This window comes from Parasteatoda tepidariorum, chromosome X2 (genome assembly GCF_043381705.1).
Source record: "Parasteatoda tepidariorum isolate YZ-2023 chromosome X2, CAS_Ptep_4.0, whole genome shotgun sequence".
NCBI lineage: Eukaryota > Metazoa > Arthropoda > Arachnida > Araneae > Theridiidae > Parasteatoda > Parasteatoda tepidariorum.
In genome coordinates, this window is record NC_092215.1 from 56,219,175 (window position 1) to 56,240,474 (window position 21,300).

General features: G+C 28.5%; 1 protein-coding gene across 8 annotated transcripts in view; it reads left to right on the forward strand.

Moving 5' to 3' along the window:
* Positions 1 to 21,300, forward strand: part of LOC107453359 (uncharacterized) — a 100,386-nt gene that overhangs the window by 40,288 nt on the left and 38,798 nt on the right. The gene's annotated exons all lie outside the window — the stretch shown is intronic.

The following is a 21,300-nucleotide window of genomic DNA, read 5'->3' on the forward strand; positions in this document are numbered from 1 at the left end:
GGAAAGGGAATCATGAAAACAACAGTTAGAGAAATGTTGGATTCACCCACTTTTTCAGGAGAAGTGAACAACTTCTGAAAAAGTAGGCGAATCCAGCCTTTAGTTCTCGTAACTTTTAAGTCACCATCGAAAGTCAAGAGATATCGAAAGCCATTTAAGTAAAAAATTTGACGATCACTAAGTTTCGCGCTTGCAAGTTGAAGGCTCCTTCATCTATTTGAAAGTTATCATCAGTATAAATGTTAGCAACATCTTCTCTCTTCTTAAGCCAGTTTTACATGCTAGTCGTTTTTCGTATGGATTACAAAATAACATTAACATAAAAAAAAAAAAAATTAAGTAAAATTTAAGATATAAATATTTTACACTCATATCCTTCAAATGGTTTTCATATGGAGCACAAAATAGAAATAATATGAAGAAAAAAACTTACCAGTTATTCCTATGGGTCTCGTGATCTAAGTTATTAAGATACTTAAATGACTTGCTCATAGTCACTGTACAAATTAACCTGTTTCACACTGATAAAATTCACTAAATGGAAGAACTCTTGCCAACATTATAAATAAAGATGAAGTGAATTGTCTAGATTTAAAAACAGACTAATAGGAAAATAAAAATGCTTAAAAATTGCTAATTCGGCAAGCTTTTTCCCACTAAATTGTAACTTTTCAAACATTAAAAAAATTGCAACATAAACGCTTTTCAGATTTATAAAATTATGTTTTTTCATTTATAGATAGACAATCTGCACCATTTTTTTAATACGCAAGATAATAGTTTGTTTTAATTATATACTATGTAATTGCTATATGTACAGTGCGCAAAATAAAAAGCGAACCACCCAGAATAACTTTTGATCTAATGATCGGCTTTTCACGTTCTAGAACTCAATCTTAAAGGTTTGAAGGGGTGACCTTAAATATGCGAATTAATTAATACAGACGATATTTTTAGCTACGAAATCAGGCATAAAAACGTACTTTCTCTGAATATATATGCCTTTTTTTTACGAATTCGGATTTCTGACTAATGAAATCTAGGGGGTAGCCACAATCTGGAAAATATGCTCCCCATACTTTGGCCAGGAGAACGGTCCAAAGTTTACACCCCTTAATGTTAATTTTATTTTTTGCGTGTCTTGGTTTTTAAGCGAAGAAAAAATTTTGTTCGCAACCGTAAAATTCGTTTATCCGAAGTTAATTCCCTGCAAGTCAGTAGATATTAAATATTTTATTTAAAAGTCGAGGAAATTTTGAATTGTAAGTTATAAAATTTTTCACATCATTTTAAAGAATGTAATTTTAAATGACAAAATTACTTCCTTTTAAATGTTGTAAAAAATTGTATACCTTAAATTTCAAATTTTTTTTCGACTATTATTAAATAAAATAATAAGAAACAATAAATATTTACTAAAAATTGTACTTTGCATCGAAATTTATAGCTGTGTGCCAAGTTTTTCAATTCACTTTAAAAGTTCTTGAGATATAACGAGTTACGCAAAAAATTAAAATGACTTTAAGGGGTTCAAACTTTAAACCGCTCTCCTGTTCAAATCCGTTGAAAAATTAGTATGTTTATTCAGAGATAGTACGTTTTTGTGTCTGATTTCTTAACTTATCGTCTGCACTAATTAATTAGCATTTAGATCACCCCTTTGAATCATTAAGATTGAGTCCTAGAACGAAAATATCCGATCATTAGATCAAAAGTTATTAAGGGTTGTTCTTTTATTTCCTTACAATAATGAAAGAGATACTTTTAGTTTTTAAAATTTCTCTAGAAATACTTAGACATTATTTTGAAACTTTATAGGTAATTAGTTCATGCTAAGGAAAAAAGTTTAAAACTTTCAAAGGTTTCAGGGACCGACAATAAATTACCAAAGGAAACAAGTATTTTTGAACACCTTATGCCAGAAAATCAAGCAATAAGCTTGTAACTTATACTGATTACTTTGGTTATTATTTCAAATAACTGTATAAAACATCATAAACCTTACTTAAATATTTATGAAGCAATGGACATTTTTATAAAAAAAACTATTTTTTTTGCCTTACATTTTTCTGCTATAATTTTAAAAATATTTATTAAAATTAAGCAAAATTTTTGGAGCAATTAAAAGTTAATTGCAAAATTATTGTTTTAAAATTTGAAATAAATTCATTATAAACTGCGCAAGATATGACTATTTAAAGTAATTCTTTTATACTGCTCGTGGGTAGAAAAATAAAAAATAAATTTTTTTTTCTTAATTTTGTACTGAATCACAGAACGTTTAATATAAATACAGTTACCCTTTTTTGTGTATTTGGCAACTAGTCTGTTTTGAACATCTTAAAAATTTAAAGAGTTTCAAGCAATTTTCTAAGTAGTTTTTGTACTTCTTTAAAAAAAGCTAAAAATGATCAAGGGTTTTCCACAAATTTCATCTTGTACCATTAGACAAAATTTTATAACAAATTATAATACCATACAATAATCGTCAGGACACTAAACTGTGATGGTATGAGGAAAGAAAACGTTTTTTTTTTATATGGTGAATGATCCCCCACAATGCTGGTGTCATTTTTAGTAAATCTTGTTTAACTGTACAGAATGAAATTTGTGAGAAACCCCCCCCCCCTTATCATTATGAACTTTTTTTAAAGAAGTACAAAAACTACTTAGAAAATTGCTTGAAATTCTTTAATTTTTTAAATATTCAAAAAAGACTTTTTTCATTAATTGCCAAATACGATTCGCAACGAAATTAAGAATTTTCATGCGCAGTGCTACTTAACTACTTTAATTAGTCATATTTTGCACACTTTTTTCTTTCAAACTTTGAAACAATAATTTTGTAGTTATTTTTTAATTGCTCAAAAAATTCTGCTTCGTTGTATTGAATGTTTTTAAAGTTAAAGCAAAAAAACGTAAGACAAAAAAATTAGCTTTTTCAAAAAAATGTCAATATCTCCATAAATACTTTATGACATTTTATGCTGATACTGCAATTTACAACCAAAGTAATCGGTATAAGTTACAAGCTTATTTCTTGATTTTCATCCGTAGGGTGTTCAAAAATGCTTGTTTTCTTTTGTAATTTATTGTCTTCCTGAAAATTCTGAAAGTGACCTATGAAGAAACGCATGAGCTCTAAAGTTACAAAATAAACCTCTAAGTATTTCTTGAGAAATTTAAAAAAGAAAGATGCACTATAATTTATTTATTTGGTAATGAAATAAAATAGTTCAGAAAACATTCTACTGAAATAAATCAAAAAATTGTACGCTACATATAAAATTAATTAGTAATAAAAAGTGATATTTCGGCAGAAAGGAAATTTATTAGTCAATAATTATAAGAAAGTTAAACATAACTATTCTTTAAAATCTCTCCTAAAAAATTTTTTTGAAAACAAATCGGAATATAAAGTTCGAGTTTAAAACATGCTGCAAGTTCTATGGAATTTTTCTTAAAACTTTAAAGCAATAAAAATATATGATTTGTGGTTTTCAGAAAATCATTTAATTACAATGAACACACTAGTTATATTTTTTTCTTCACATTATTTAGTTTTTAGAGATTTTAAAATGTAATTTTATTTTAGCTTAAACTAATGAAAATCAATTTGGGTGTTGCTACAAAATTCCTATGACGTAGATCGCACAAAAGCAAAGATATTTATCATAAATCTAAAAACTGAGATCTGTGTAATATTAAATTATCTTTCAAAAACTGCTTATAGTGGGACTTTATTCGTAAAACTTTGTTTAAAAAATAAATAAATACGAAATAATAATAAGAAAAATAAAAGAGAAACTAAAATACAGCACGCTTTATATCTCAAATTGTGCTTCATTATCTCTTACTTTTTTTTATTAATTTATTTATTATTATTTTTAAATTTAAGTGTTTGTTCCGGTGAAAAACACAGAAACAGAACCTTATTTTTAAGGCTATTCGAAAGCTCCGTCGTAATATGAAATGATGCTTTTTTGCGAATAATATGCTAACTTCTGTGGCATTGCAACTGTTACTCTCATGACTGTTAAGTTTAGCCTATCCAAAGCCAGCGTTGTCTACTCTTATTTTGAAAATGGCGCGAAACATCAATATGGAAAAAAGCCATAGTTTTGTGAAAATGAAAAGTGTTTGTGGTCTAATTTTTTAATATTTAAAAACTTACTCCAATGGTTGCATTACCTGGGCTCATAAAAATTTACAAAAACTGAGAATAAGCAGTGATTTCGATAATTTTCATCTAGGTGGAAAAATGGAGCCAAATTGACGATTTTAAAAAATGTTTAATAACTTTTAAAATATTTAAATTATTCTTCCGTTCTAAAGCCCAGATAATTCTTCACTGCAAGATTATATATATAGTTCAAAATCATCTAAATCCATCAAGTGTAAGACCCTTAAAGTATGGCTTATTTGTTTTCTTTGGCGACGGAGCTTCGAAAAACAGTGTTAAACATTTAACTTTTCTTAAACCTTTCTTCTAAAGTCTAGACAGATTCTTAAACACACTCGTCTCCTTCACGCATTCGCTCGCTAAAACCAGAAACATCTTATGTAACTCTTTTCAAATGACTCGCTTTTTTCGCCTCTCCGATTCTCAGTGGGACTGATTACTAATAAAGCGGCAAAAAATAATCTTTTTCCATAGAATTAAGAATTTTTTCCAAAAAATTTTGTTACCACTACACATATAGTTTAAGTTCGTTATAACGAGTGCGGCATATTACGAGAAGTCCTCTATTACGACAAAATCCATACCACCGTCAAAATAGTTTTATTAAAGCTACAAAAATTGAATGCTTATACGAGTTAAAAACTACTAGCCTTCTATATTTGACAAAAAAGTTTTTAGAGAAAATCATTTTTCTACTTAAGTGCAATATTAAACGAAGAAGACATAAATGGAAGAAATTTTAATTTTTTTCTGGTATCAATGCAGAAAAACAAACATGGTTTCCTTCTTACAATTTTAACCTGTGTTTTATAAGGCAATGTAAGGGCGCCCACCGCCTAAGTTATCTTCTTCCTAACAAAAAAAGAAACCTCGCTATTCTTAGAAATTATGACGCCCACTTCAAATGAATGCTCCATGTCCAAGAGATCGTGGGTTCGAAACCCGCTTGCCGAAGACTCCCTGTGTAGTAAATGGTGACTGTTGCACGTTAAATCTGTCGAGTCTCAAAGTCCTTCATGTTCCCATAACAAATCATACCTCTGGGGGTACTGATCCCGGAGTTTCCTTGTCTTCTGGATTGGTTCAAAATTACAAGGCTACGGAGTTGTACATTTGTAGTCGCAAACCCAAAATTGGGCCGGCTATTCATCGACGGTTATAAAAAATAAAAAAGAATCCTTTTACCGACCACTATTTTCCATCTTGACAACTTACTACTTCATTTACTTTATCAATGATGTTAAAAATTATTGCATTTCATTTTTGCGTCGTAAAAACTTTTTTAAGATTTGAAAACTTGTTGTAGACATTTCTTTTTTTCATAAAGTACAGATCTACGTATTCAGTCTACAATCTGTAGGCAAAAACAGTCTACTCTAGATATGAGTTTAGATCGAAGTTGTTCAAAATAAAGGAGGTAAATATCTCGATTGCATTTTTAAATTTTTTTATTGCTATTTTCTAACATTAAATATATGCGTTTGCTTATAACGACTAGCTCTCTGTAACGAAAATTTCATCTGCTAATTTGAATTGTCGTTGTAACGTACTTTTACCGCATATAAAAGATGAGATAGACGAGAAATGGTCATGTTCTGATAAAAGTTTATTACAATTCTATTTACTTAAAAATTTTCTTCTTTAGTTCTGTATCACTGAAAAAAATATTTTGAAAGAACCTGAAATTTTGTAGAGCATGGTATATTGCGCAAGAAATGTATCTCAAATTGAGTATGCAGACAAAGCTTACAAAGTAATCATTGAAGTTAACTTGGAAAATCAAGGAAATCAGTTAACGATTCAGAATTAGTAATTTTGTAGAAATGATTCATAAAAATAAAAAAGAGCGAAGGAGTAGGAGTTGGCCCTCTGGGCTAATAGTGCAAGTGAACTTTAAAATACAGTAAAAATCCGTTGCAACGACAATTATCAGTAGGAAAGAGAATTGTTGTTATAGTGAGCTTGTCGTTATAAGCATATGCACATATTTTATGTTAAAATTGTAATAAAAACGACTAAGGTGAAATAGATTTACCGCTTATATTAAAATTTTGGGCTACTATTTTGATTTAAAATGTATCTAGAGTAAAATATTTTTGGCCTACACTTTGCAAGACGCGAGGGAAGAAAAAAATTGCATGAAGTGCAATAAGCTTAAGCCGTCATCGAATAATAATTTCAGTAGTAAATTGCCCAGAAAGGAATATGTTATAAACATGTGATCAACAAAAAATGGCTCATAAAAACACGTCGTTCACACGTTTGGTGTATAAACATAAAGGGTTAAGATTGTAAAAAAAGGAAATAGGGTGAAATGACGTTCGTTTTTCATGTTTCTTGCTTTATTTTCAGATAAGAAAGAAAGTGTTTTCAAGTATGTACTTTTTCGTATAATATTGATCGCTTAAACAGCAAAAAATATATATTTCCCTAAAAAAATAAATGAATAAAAAAAAATTTAAAAAATGCCGTAATAACGGGAGTTTTGTAATTTTAAACTCGTTTTAAGCATAGGATTTTTGTATTTTTTAACATAAACATTTTGGCAATGGCTTGGAAACTTTCCACCTGCTTAGAAAATATACCGCACTCGTATATCGAGCTTTTACTGTATCTTTATAACTATAAAGCAAATAATAATAATTGGTCATATTAAAACTGCATAAATTTAAATACTATGTAGAATTATAAAAGAAAAACATTTAATTAAAAAGTTTATTTAGTAAAGTAAGATTAGTGAAACAATGTTATTTCTGGAATCCGAAAATTTCCATTATACAAGATAAGTCTGGTCGCAGTAACTTCGGATAATCGAGGGTTCTATTGCATTTAGACGGCCAAATTAATCTGAAATATTTAACCGATCCCCTTCATTCACAAGCAATCCTAAAATGCAGATCATATATGAATAGCACTTTTATATTAAGAAGAATTTTCATTGTTTGCTTTAAACATAAAGAGCATTGTTTTTTGGGGATTCTATAAACTTATTATTTTCTCCCTTTGACTTCATTGTTTTTCAAGAGCTTTCGGTGGTTTTAGATGGCGACAAAAAAATAAATAAAAATAGTGATTTGTGATGTTAAAATTGTTTCTTTTAATAGGACTCATTATGCAGTATATGCAGCATTATACCAAATATAAACAGTAATTATTCACAACTGAAATACACATTCCTTGATTTTCATGTGTTTAAGGCATTTAACAAATTCAAGTAGAATACTCATCGTTGAATAATTATTTATTTTACACTGATTTATTTTTCATTTAAATCTCTTATCTAAAATGGAATCTAGCGAATTATAATACTGAATCTGATCCCAAATTATTAAATTTGTCGCAAGAAAAAAGGGATTGCTATAATATATGATAATAATCTAATATATTGTATTACAATTGTAATTAATAGTAGAGAATAATCAAAGTTTGGATGTTGTTGATTAAAACCAGTCAACCCAATTAAAACTTCCTTACAGGCAACAAATAAAACTATATTTATTGTGATATCAGTGTGTTAATTTGTAGTAAATCGGTTGACAATTGTATTAGTTAAGCGATACAAGTATGGAGTAAATTCCGTTTAAAATTTTGAGATCAATAATCCATATAAATAAATAATTTTTTTTAACTAACTATAATGCATCAATGCCAGGTCCATATGCTCCATCATTTTCAGCAGTCAGTCTTTTTCTGGTCTATCTACCCTCATTGTTACGCCTCATATTTTTTTTTTTTAGTAGAAGCCGAAATTCTGCGGCCATCTTCATTTATGGAGCATGTTCTTTGACTGATGAGCCTACATTTATATCTAAACTGTCAATAACCATTTTCATGAACTCATAACCAATTTCAAAACAGTCAACCCTTTGCAAATTGCTTTAAAAATTATTACTAGTAAATAAATGGCAATTTCAACTACTTACATTGCACGCACCATTAATTCTTTTGCTTGCATAATTTTGATAAATTATTTAAATAAAATAGTTAAAATTATAGTATTTTACTAAAATGTTCGTTTTTTTGTTTGTTTTTTTTCATTTTTATTTTTTTTATAACCGTCGTTGAACAGCCGACCCAATTTTTGGGTTTACGACTACTAATGTTCAACTCCGTAGCCTTGTAATTTTGAACCCAATTCTGATGACAAGGAAACTCCTGGATCAAGTATTGGGAGAAATTTGCCTTTGTAGAGGACTTCACTAAAATGTTTTGATAGGAGTGAGCAAATTCATTAATCAACTAACCACACAAATTAATTTGTTTATACATGTAACAGCGCATCCCGCGTTTCGCGCCGCGCTTGATATATTATGCTGTAACTTTTACATTTTTACGAAAATTTATTCAATATTTTGTTACAATAATGTTAAAAGGATAAACAATCAAAAAATGAATTTTTTCTTTTTAATTTTGTGAAAATTTTACTGTGTTGTTTTCCTTTAAAAGCTCAAAATTCTGTCTATTTTTAAACATAAGAGAACGTGGTTGCAAAAAAAAATACAATTCCACTGCTATCAGTTTTTGCTAAACTGAATTACGTAATAACGTAAAAAAAAAAGTCTGAATTAGTATAAAATTATTCAAAAAACCGTGTACCGCATCTATAGCATTTTCAGATCAGAATGTTTTTTACAGATATAGCCTTGTGAGTGGACCTGGTTCGGTCACATAATCTAGTGCAAAACCGCCTCCACCGGACATTTCTCTACCCGTAAAGACTGAAAGCGTTGCGAACAGTGACTTTGTCCGTTCATAGTCCGTAAAGTACAATAGACGGTGCTCAAACACGAGTTTCTTCTTTGGAAGAGAGAACAGTTTAAATTTATATTCTGAAAGAGGGTGCGGTATTGATTGATTTTTCTCTCCTTACCGTCCTGCTAACCGTGTGAGGTTTTCGTAGTTTTTCTCACAATGTAACGGAAATGCGAGTTAGTTCCATCAAAAAGTTCTCCACGAAAGCTCGTTTGTCCCAATGCTTGATCCAGGAGTTTCCTTGTCTTCTGGGTTGGGTTCAGAATTACAAGGCTACGGAGTTGAACATTGATTCTCAAAAGCCCCAAAATGGGTAAACTGTTCACAACTCCGAATATAAAATAAAACATTTCTTTAAAAATGTGTGAAATTTCGTATTTTTTTATTCGTAAGTGTGTTTACGAGAGTAAAAATCGCGCACGGCGAAAATTTTCTGAAACAGCGGATACTACTGTCGATATTACAGACTTTTCTTTGTATAAAAAGAAAGATACTTTTAGAGTTTCTTCTCAACCTTAGTCACATTAAATTCAAAAATTGGCTTCTCTCTTTCATGAGATAACTGGTTTTCATGGTTTTGCTACTTATCCGTTGTTGTTTATATTTAGAATCCTTAGATTCTAAGTAGATTCTAAAATATAGTTATAAATTAAAAGCACAGAATCAGGAATTTTATTTGATCATAAAGAAGTCACTACTTGGAAGAAAATAAATAATAATGAATGAAAATACTTGTATGAATCGGGGTGGGTGTCTGCAGCATGCACAAAGTTAACGAATTTAAACTGTTCTACTCGAATTATGAAAAGGAAGAATGGGGTTCAATACTTTATGAAAGACAGGATGGGGTGTGACATGGGTTAACAAAAAGCGAAGTCTTAATATAATTAAAAGAAAAAATATCTTAAACAGAAGTGAAATTGAATGAACTGACATAATGCTTTTATTTATAAATAATTTATTGTTTCGTTAAAATTTAAGATAACTCACAACAAAAATAATTATTGTTATGTAAATTTTTGTTTTACTATCTTTTTTAAAAAAAATCTAAATAAAATTTCATTAATTGTGTGAAACTTCATACGATGTAGTATGTATATTATATTTTTTTACTATTTTATATTTAAATTAGCAGAACAGCTGTCCTTGCTCAAAGTTTAAGATGGAATGATATTAAAAATCGTGCGCAAAATAATATTTAATAGTTTACACTCGCCCAATCTTTAAAAGTAAGAAGCCGGTATAAGTAATTTTTTTTTGATGGAGTCAAATTTTAAATGAATTACTTTTTTAAAATTCGATTTTTCAGGAACTATTCAATCGATTTCTTTCACAGTTTGTGTTTTATTTTATGAAATGACGTACCTTAAAGTGATGTAAAACTTTGTATACCTTTCAAAAAATTTTCCACTATTATTAAATAAAATAATAATAAAAAATAGTAAATACTTATTAGAAAAATTTTTTTTGCAGAGAATAATCTTTGGACAAACGAATTTTATAATTGTGAGCAAAAATTTTTCGATTTGTTTAAAAAAGCTCGCGATATGGTGAAATACTCAAAAAGTAAAGTTAGCATAGACGGAGCTAAAACTCTCCTGATCAACTACTGGATCAAACTACTGGGACCATATTTCCCAAATTGCGATTAACCCCTATATTTTGAGGGAAAGGCATCCAAATTCGTTGAAAAGAATGCTGAGAAAATACGTTTTTGTGTCTGATTTCGTAATTTAAAATATCGTCTGCAGTAATTAGCACATTTGAGGTCACTCTTTTAAACTATTGAGATTGAGTACGTGAAAATCATATCACTAGAAAAATTAATAAGTTTTGCGTTATTTATTTTTTTGCGCTTTGTAAATAAAACCCTTATGATTTCCGAACTATTAGTCCTAACGTCTCGTGTTTGACTGAAAAATTGCATCAGAACCTCATGTGTCTAAATATCAGTATTTAAGCTATCTAAGTATTAGATTTATCTAAGGAATTTTCCTCCAATTGCTTGCTGTTAACCACAGATTTAATCATTCTATATATGATTAATCTCTAGCTAAATCCTCTTCTTTTAATCCTTAAAGTTCATATTTCTTTAAATATTTTATATTCGGGGTCACAAATTAATATTTGGTGAAAAGAACAATACGTATATTTATTTTATTCCTAGTGAAACCAAAAAAGAGCAAAGGAACCGTCTTTGAAAATACTCCAAATCCAATTTATTTGAAGCTTAAATAAGATTGCTAGCAAACGAATGCCATACCAACTAGACAAATAAACTGTTTTTGGTTGATCCCTCTTTAGTTCTTCCCGACGTCAACAACGTTTAATCATAATTTTGAAACGTTTTTATTTTTTCTCATTTAAATATTATTTTAATTATCCAAGTTTTTTAAATTTATTTATTACAAGGCTTCTGAAAAAAATATTAAAGGTGATCCTTACGGAGTATCCAATATACAGTAAATGTTCGTTGTTACGACAATTCATAATAGCAGATAAAATTTTATATTATTACCATCGTTGAACAGCCGACCCAATTTTTTGGGGTTTACGACTACTAATGTTCAACTCCGTAGCCTTGTAATTTTGAACCCAATCCAGAAGACAAGGGAACTCCTGGATCACGTATTGGGAGAAATTTGCCTTTGTGGAGGACTCTTTGATGGAACTAGCCCTGACGGCAAAGGGACTCTAACCCATGATCCATCTACCACTGAGGATATTTCACGTCAGCACTGTGGTCGGTGCAAGCTGGATGCGGATTCATATCATGACTAACCATCACCGGAGCTCGAACCCGGGTCACCTCATTGGAAGGCGAACGCTCTATCCCCTGAGCCATCGCGGCTCTAGCAGATAAAATTTTATTTTATATCCTATAACCGTCGTTTTACAGCCGACCCAATTTTCGGGTTTGCGACTACTAATGTTCAACTCCGTGGCCTTGTAATTTTGAACCAATCCAGAAGACAAGGAAACTGCTGGATCAATACCCCCTGAGGTATTGATTTGTTATGGGAACATGGAGAACTTTGCGACTCGACAGATTTAACCTGCGTCAGTCACCATTAACTGCACAGATAAAATTGTCGTTATAGTGTGTGTTATAAGCAAATATACATGTTTAAATAAAGAGACATGTGTAATTGGTTGACACATTCGTTTGAAATGTGTAGCAAAAAGTTTTTTCCTTCATAAGACGGAAAATAACTTTGCCTACAGAGAAATGAATTTCCCTCAAAAAAAAGTTTGATCGCAATACAGGAATGCTAGTATGTTTTAACGGAACATACAATTTATGTATTTTTAATATTGGCATTTTGACAATGATTTGGAAACCATACTCGTTAAATCGCGTTTTTACTGTTTTCTGTAATCATCTGTTTAAAATACGTTTTTTTACCGTACCAAGAGTTAATTCTTTGACGCAGAATTTTTACTAATCATATTTTTCATTATTTTGTATTAATTTAAGTCAAAATAATAGAAAAATATTATGTTTAGCATTTTATTTACTTGAGGTTATGAAATACAGCATGAAATTCTGGTGTCTTTTTCTGCGTTAAAGGCCTTTCAAACACGGCTCTCCTTCAAACAGTAATTTTTCAAATTTGCATTTGTTTTCAGTTATTTAGATTTAGAAGAATCACTAAGACATCATTAAAATTTCAAAATGATTGTTTGATAATTTTTTTGAATATCAATAAGGAAAATTTCAAACTACTTTTTTGGATTTTTTATTTTTTTACTACAAATATAATTCCGATAATCAAACAGGTTTTTTTAGTAACTATTAGACGGATTTTTATAATTAAAAAATACCAAAATATATTATTGCTTGTAATTAGAGCGTCATTAAATACATATATATTAAAGAACACTGGTGTCTAATCTGCGTCAAAGGGTAATAAAAATTTTATTGCTATTTATTTGTAACTAATCCAGGAAAATGTTTTCTACTCCAAGACAATTCTGAAAGCAAAAAATAAAAAATGATTTGATAGAAACAAGAAATAAAAAAAGCAAGGAAATCTCATCTTTTTCCTTTCAAACAAGTCATCCTGTCCTGCCTTGTAGAAAAGCAAAAGAATATTAATTCAAATCTGAAATGTTGTGAACAAAAATTTTTAATGGTTCCAATGCAGGGTGTTAAAAAGGCAATAAGTTCTCGATGAACAGAATATCGATTCCAAATAATCAATTTAATTTTATCATTCTATACTGAAGTATAAAATTGTAGCGTTGTTTAATTTAAAATCTTTATCTAAGTGGTTTTTTTCATTGTTAAATAGTAAATCGAGGCTTAATTTAAATATATATTTCTGAGTTATTGTATTTCTGATTACTGATAGCTAGTTTGTAAAATTGGCCCCTCTGCATAAGCTTTTTTTTACACGCCATGCTGTCTGGCATTTATAGACTTCCTCTAATTAATATTATAAGTTGATTTACATACATTAACTTTTATTTTTATGCATGAAAAGATTAGAGAACTGTGAAAGTATTTATTTTGAGCAAAGAATAGCCATTTTTGGAAACGTTAAGTGTGTTCGTTACAAGTGGCCTGCAATCAATCTGTAATTGTTTCCACTTGTAACTATGAATCTTGTTTGGAATTTTAATTTGTCTGGACTTTTATCACGCACATTTCGTGAAAGTTCCTTGGTGAAACATATTAAAAAAAAAAATTCTAAAATTGCATCGTTTTAACTTAATCCATTTCAAAACATAGAAGGAAGGTACCCTAAGTGCTTGTCTAATCGGGTGGAATTTTTTTACAGACAATTTTTTTAGTTCCGGAAATAATGTATAAAATTTATTTTCCCTATTTAGAAGTAATTATTAAATTATGTATTATCAAAAATTACAATTTTTACTTTGAATATATTGTCAAGTTCGATTTGTTATGCAGATGAAAAGTTGTTTGCTGTAAAAGGTCAATTAAGACTCTTTCCTCCGTAACGGAAATTTTATAATTAGCATTTTAAAAAATAAAAAATAAACAATTAAGTTTAAAAATTAAAATAAACCTTTCTTGTTTTGATTTATATATTCAATACATAACTCTGCATTTTTAATTATCTTTTTAACGTATTAACGAAATAGATTATTTGCTGAATTAAAATCGGTAACTAGAAATCGTTTGAAAATGTTGAATTAAATAACTTTTTCGCTATTTTTTGTACTTTTAGCGAAACACTTTCTTTACAAATTAATTTAAACTAGCATTTTCAATACTTCATACGTATCTCTAAAACCAAAGAGAAATGAACGCAGAACTGTTTCGTTGTTTATTTACAGGGATTATTTAGATCAACGCACCTCCCCTCCCTCAGGAAAAAAACCTTTTTTTTTATTTCTCAGCATTTCTGATACGATGCTTTTTTAATCATGCCCTTAATTTATAAGATTTTTGGTCTACTTTGCTTAATAAAATGGAATAATTATTCCCGTCGAATTAATCCAGAACGTAAAGTAACTTTTAAACACATGGTTATAAAATTCCCAAACTATCGTAATATTTATCCTGTTTATGTCGAATAAAAAGCAAAAAAAGAAAAAAGAAAAACTAAAAAAAGAGAAAGAAAAATCAAAATAATAAAAAATTTTTTAAAGAAAATAGTTTGTGTTTTTTTTAAAAAACGAAAGAAAAATCATCGCAGAATTGCTGCTGTTGAAAAGGTTTTGTGTGAGATATATCAAAGCTAAAGTTTTTTTTTCATTGTAAAATCGGTTGAAACATTTGACCTAATAAATTGCTAATTGTATTTGATTTTCTTTAGAAAGCAAAATGTTAATACCGAAATATCGATAAATATTCAATATTTAAAATAATTTCATCTCCCGATTCTTAGTTGACACTTTTAAGTCTTTTACAAAATGCCCTTTTATACTATTTTAAAATATTTAAAAAAATATTTAAATACTTGTTGAAGTATATTTTTGGAATGTATGACTCCCCATATTTCGACTTTTGAAACTTGTTAAAATCAATTTACCAGCTTCATAAAAAGGATCAAAATATTCGCCAAGTGTTCAACATCATGTTAACGTACACTATAAAGAAATTTGGTGTACTGTTGCCACCATTTTTGGCGTTGAGGTAAACTAAAAATTTTTTTTTAGTGCATGTAGTCACAGTTTTTATTTGCATTTTCACTGTTGCAGTTTTATTTAATTTTTTTTTTGTTGTTTACTGACAATACATATTTTTATGGGTATTGGAATCAATTTAAAAGCTTCATGGCTTTCTTGTAAAAACATTTAATTTAAAAAAACAGCATATTTTTTTAACATACTCGGTCTAATTTTTTCAAAAAAAAATTTTTTTTTGTCAATGATATATAATTTTTTGCACAACAGCTTCAGTTCTTTACTTAAAAATGTGTTTCATTTGCCTCAATATCAAAAATGGTGGCAACTAAACATTAAAATTTTTTACAGTGTAAAATTATATTTCTGACTCAGCGTGTATTATTAGCGTGCATACATATTAGGAAACAGACTATATAATTTTTTAAAATTTAATTTTCTGTAAATATGTCTAGATAAAATGAATATTTAAAAAAACATTACGACCATGCTTCCATATAAAACCAGTATAAATTGATTCACTGGATGCAAAAAATCATAAAAAAATTTCCCAAAAATTAAACATTATGTTGTGCAAGGTAGTTATTCCTTAATGTTTTTATTTCTTATAAAAATGAAAGCAAAAATGCATGCAGATTAGGAGTCACAAATTATAACTAAATTGAGGGAGGAAAAAAAACGCTATTGAAATCTCACTGCTGAAAAAAGCTTGACTTAAAACCTGTTTGATTGCCCGCGATTATTATTATAGAACTACAACTGGAATAATACAAAACTTGTGAAAAAAGTTAGATTTTTTTCCCTCAAAAATGTAAATTAATGAAATGTGATTAATTGTTTTGAGTAAGTAATTTAATATATTTGTCTGTTTAAATTGTACTGTTATATTTGTTAATACTAAAGAAAACTGATTGGTATAGGGCAAAATTAGGAAATTTTGCATCTGGTCAGTGTTAAAATAACTACAACTGTAGCATTTTTAACAATGGCGACTTTTATTAAAATATGTAGCCATTTTTTCAAAAATTGAAAATTTAAAAAAATTAAAAAAACTGTTGTTAATATTATACAGTCCTTATGAAGTATTTCTTTAAATATGGTAAATATTACATGATTCATTTATTAAGATTAAATGTTCTTAATAATTACATTTTTATTACTACTACTAATAATAATACAATGCACATTGGGCGCGGTTTTGGCGATAAAAGTGGCGATTACAGATAACTTTTTAATCGTCATTTTTTATATTTAGTTGCTCTGTGGCCGTTGGGACTGTTGTTAATTTTTGCGATATACCAATCGGGATGATTCTTATGAATTCTATTAACGTGAATCACGCAAAAACAAAAATATTTGCGAAAAATCTAAAAACTGGCAAATGCATGATACTCGTAAAATATGTTGATAGTAGAATTATATTGGTCGAATTTTCTGAGAAAAGATGTATTACAATTCTCTAATAAAAAACGAGAAGTATATTTTTTCCATTTTAACTTGTGACGAACTTATATTTTGCTTATTTCATATGGTACTGTTGAATAGAGTAAATATCCAACATCAATTTATAAATAATAACGATTAAATGCATTACTTTCCTTTGATAATTGAAGACCACGGGAGAATAACGGTGTTTGTCCATAAAAGCTGATTCGGAGGTGGAAAGGATTTTCCTCTGTACGGCCCATCTTTACTGTGTAATAACTCTCGGGGGGAAACGATTTTTTACGTTATTGATTTGTCAGAACTATAATCTTCAAAATTCAACAGATGGCTATTTTTTGTGAAAAATAGACATAAACCGTTCTTCCTCCTTCATCTATAACTGTGTTCAATCGCGAATTAAGAGGGCTCTTAATAAATCTCTCTTTATCCTAACATTGACTCTCAACGGTTTCTTTTTTCCCCTTTGTTTATTCAAGTAAAATTTTTGTCAGGCCTGTTTTGTAATTAGAACATTTAATGAGTGTTAGGAAACTCTATTTCATATCATAAATTTGTTACTGGCCCCTGAATGACGCGTCTCTCTGTCCTTTGTTACATACTTATGTCAGATCTCTTTTCATTCTGTTGAAGTTTTAATCAGTCAGGGAACTTATTTGGCATGAAAACTCGGCTTAAATCTCATGGCTAACTTAAACTCGTGAGTATTATTTTTGCGTTTATTAATTATTAGGATTTATGTAGATGTTGTGTATTTACACTATTTCTTTTCACTAGGTATAAGTTTTTCAAAGGGGAACAACACAGTAAAATTTTCAAAAATGAAAAACAAATTCGATTGATCCTTTTAAGATTATTGTATTAAAATAATGAATTGATTTCCGTAAAAATGTAGAAGTTTTCAACATTATACGTCAAGCGCGTTTCTAAACACGCTGTGACATGTGTAATCCTGTGAAATTATTCGCTCAGTTGATTAAAGAATTTGCTCACTTCTATTAAAACGTTTTAGTAAAATATTCTATAATTTTAACTATTTTATTAAAATAATTTGTTTAAATTTTGTAAGAAAAAAAATATTGATACTTTCAATATAAAAAGTTGAAATTGCAACTTATTTTGCTGTAATAATTTTTAATGAAGGTTGCAAAGGGTTATTGACTTAAGTGACAATAAAATGTGCACAAAAAAAGAAAAAAGTGAAACTTTTGATCTAGTGATCGGATCTTCACGTTCCTAATGGTTCGAGGGGGTGATTTGGGGATTTTAAGTGTGCTAATTAATTTGTGCTGACGATATTTTAAGTTGCGAAATCAGACACAAAAAAAACACTTATAAACATACCTTTTTCTGACGTTTATAATTTAGGGTGTAACCGCAATTTCGGAAATATGATCTCAATAGTTTGAGAACCTTAACGTTAATTCTACTTTTTGGGAATTTCATTATATCTCAAATTTTTTAAGCGAATTGAAAAATTTTTGCACGCTATTAAAAAATTCGTTTATTGAAAGACAATCCCTTTCAGATAATAGTTTTTTATGATTATTTACTGTTTTTTATTTTATTAAATAATAGCAAAAAAAAAATGGAATTGTAAGTGATACAAATTTTTACATTATTTTAAAGAATGAGTGTAATTATATATGGTAACATTTTTCCTAACGAAATCGGTTGAACAATTCCTAAGAAATCGCCTGCTTTAAAATTCGATTTCACAAGAACTATTCTACCGAATTCGTTCAAAATTTGTATTTTGTCCCATAAAATTACATTATTTAAAATTATGTAAAGGTTTGTATACTTTACTGTTCAACATTCGCACTACAAGCGACGTCCCTTTTCGCTTATTTAACTTAATATTTAGTTTTACACAATCATATTAACATATGTAGATTTTTTGTATTTAATATTTTTTTAAAGTTTTTTTTTTTTTTACTGTTTTCAAGAATTGTGTTTATAAATATTCATAATTATTTCATTTTTAAATAAAGGTAAGGGACCCTGTTAATAGCCAATTAGGGTCAGGGAGATTAGAACTCTATGTCATGAATGATGTAATATGTGCAACCCTTTTCGTGCTTTGCGAGGTTCTGCGCGTCTCCGTAAATACGCGAATGTTTAACAATGAACTAGAAAAAAAATTTGAAATTATGTTAAATTAGTCTTAAAATAATGCTAACGAAATGATTTCATCTAAATTTTTTAACTAAGCTTTTTTTTCCCAACTGAAATGAATTCTTAGTCCTAATTTTTTTTATCTGTTCTTTTTGCTCTTTATTATCTATGCTTCACTGTAAAAAGGGTTACTACTTTTTTTTCTCACTAAATTTGTAACATTGAACACGAACAATTTAAAATAAAAATTCCTAATTTTCACCAAAAGTGTTTTTTTTTTTTTTTTAATATATAGCAAGCGATTTGATTTTTAGGTGGAAGTTAAACATGTTAATGATTTGAGTTTTTAAAAAGTCTGAACGTATTTAGTAATGAAACTAATAAATTTGTGGGGGGGAATCATCCACTAATACGTGAGAGTTCCATAAAATTTCGTCACTTGGAAATGTTAATTTGTAATATATTAATTCAAATTACATATTAATAGTAAAACATTATATTTCTGAAGTTGCCAAGTAAATTACTAACTTAGAGATAGTTCACTGATTTATAAATGCTTCAAGCAACTGGTTTTATCTACGCTACTCATTATTTCAGAATTTTTGAGACTTGAATGGCATTATGAAAAAATCTGGTGTTTCTGAAATCTTCTGGTGTTAGTGAAATTTTTGGCAAGCCGTTGGATATGTGTTAATAATCTGATCAGAATTACTGTGACATTCTTACGATGTCTAGTTCGTTTAAAAATAGCTATGTATAAATGGCTGGGTGTGTTGTTGCTGTTCAGAATGCAACTAGTGGTGTGTAGAAAGGGGAGAACGGTGAAAGTTTTACTGAAAAATGAAATACGGATTTCAATGAGGTTTATGGTCATTGAGATTAAAATATATAATAAAAAACTTAGAACATTTGTTTCAAATAACTTTTATACTTAAGAATTATTTCCTTTAAATTTCTATGTAAAAATGAATTCAAAATATGGATTTAGATTTTTTGTTCCAATTTTTTATTTTTTTAAAAAATTTTTTGGTTTCAATCCTCTTTCTAAGGGGATCTAATCAAGGAGTTTGACTGAGGCATCCTTGCGCGTCTGCACGCCACTGCTCGCTTCGCTCCCTACTAAATTAAGCCCATTTAAAATGTGTCTTACCGTAAAATTTTAAGAATTTAAATCAATTATTAAAATCTTTAAAACTAATTCATCTTTAAAAATTAAAATTTTATTGAAATGAGAATATTTTAATTTGAAATAAAACTCATAATAATCATAAAACTTGCAGAAACAAAGCAATAATTATGTTTTTAAAAAACAACAGGTATGACTGCATGTCTCCTACGCATTCTTTCAATGTTATGTCTTTCATAACTGTCATCAATGCTTTCTTCTGCTCTTTGAGCACACTTTTTTTTAAATTTATTATACTTCAAAGATTAACAGCATGACGGATACTCATTTTACAATAAATAACAATGAATGAAATTATAATTATTAAACCTGCATAAGCATAATTAAAAGATAATATAGACTTTGTTTGTTGGTATGAACTATTCGTTTTTAATCTTTCAAATCTTTCCAAACCATAGCTCAGTTAGTTTCAGCTTTTCGTTGTCTACGCGACAAAAGTCTTCATTCAGAAATTTATAAACATATGTGTTTACACTTTCATGCTTATGACAGCTCGCATGCTGATGTTTCAATTCGTTGCTGCCAGCTATCTATCTATCTATCTATCTATTATCTATCTATATATATATATATATATATATNATGAGATATATATATATATACACATATATATATATATACATATATATATATACACACACACATGAATTCACAATCTTTGAACTGAAATGCTGACATGAGATAAGTAAAAATTCAAAAAATATTTAATGCTGAAGTTAAAATTATAAATGAAAATTAATATTAATTGGAGAATTAAAAATTAAAATCAATTAGGAAATATTAACAATGGCCGATTAATATGAAAAATTAGTTACATCTGGCTGCTCTGACATTCTAATAGATATCCAGTATCTCATATCCGGCCAAACTGATTTTAGTTACCTAATTAGCTTTCGCTTCATCTACCTAATTAGTTTTAGTTACCTAATTACTTTTCACTTATTAATGCCCAAATACAAATATTGCAATAACATAAGATCTGCCTTAGCAAAAAGAAAATGTAGTGATAGTGGATACTTGTTTATACCATGTGAATATTACTTTAGTTTTGAACAAGAACTGAAATGTGACTTCAGATCCAAATACGTATAAATATTTATATGAAATATATATTATAGTAGATAGAGTTACTTAGGATTTGCAATATAAATTTTAAGAATGAAACATTTTTTCCTTTTTTTTTAAAAAAAAAAAGAGCCAACTTTTTTAGAAATTACTAGGCACAAATTGGCTAAATTATTTTAATAATTTGCTGGCCACAAAGTTAATAATTATAAAGTTTTAAAAACCATTAGGATTCTAACTTTTTTTAAATTTTTTTAAACTAATTCTCACTAGAAGTTTTGGAGTTTAGTTTTAATCTATTTCAACAATATAATTGAAAATCTATTTGCAAATTTAAAACTTAATCTAATTCCCACTTGCAACTTTGAAATTTGCATTTTAGGATGACTAAAATTTTAATCAAGTTTTTATTTGCAAGTTTGATTTACAAATTTCAAGATAACTGAAATTTTATAAT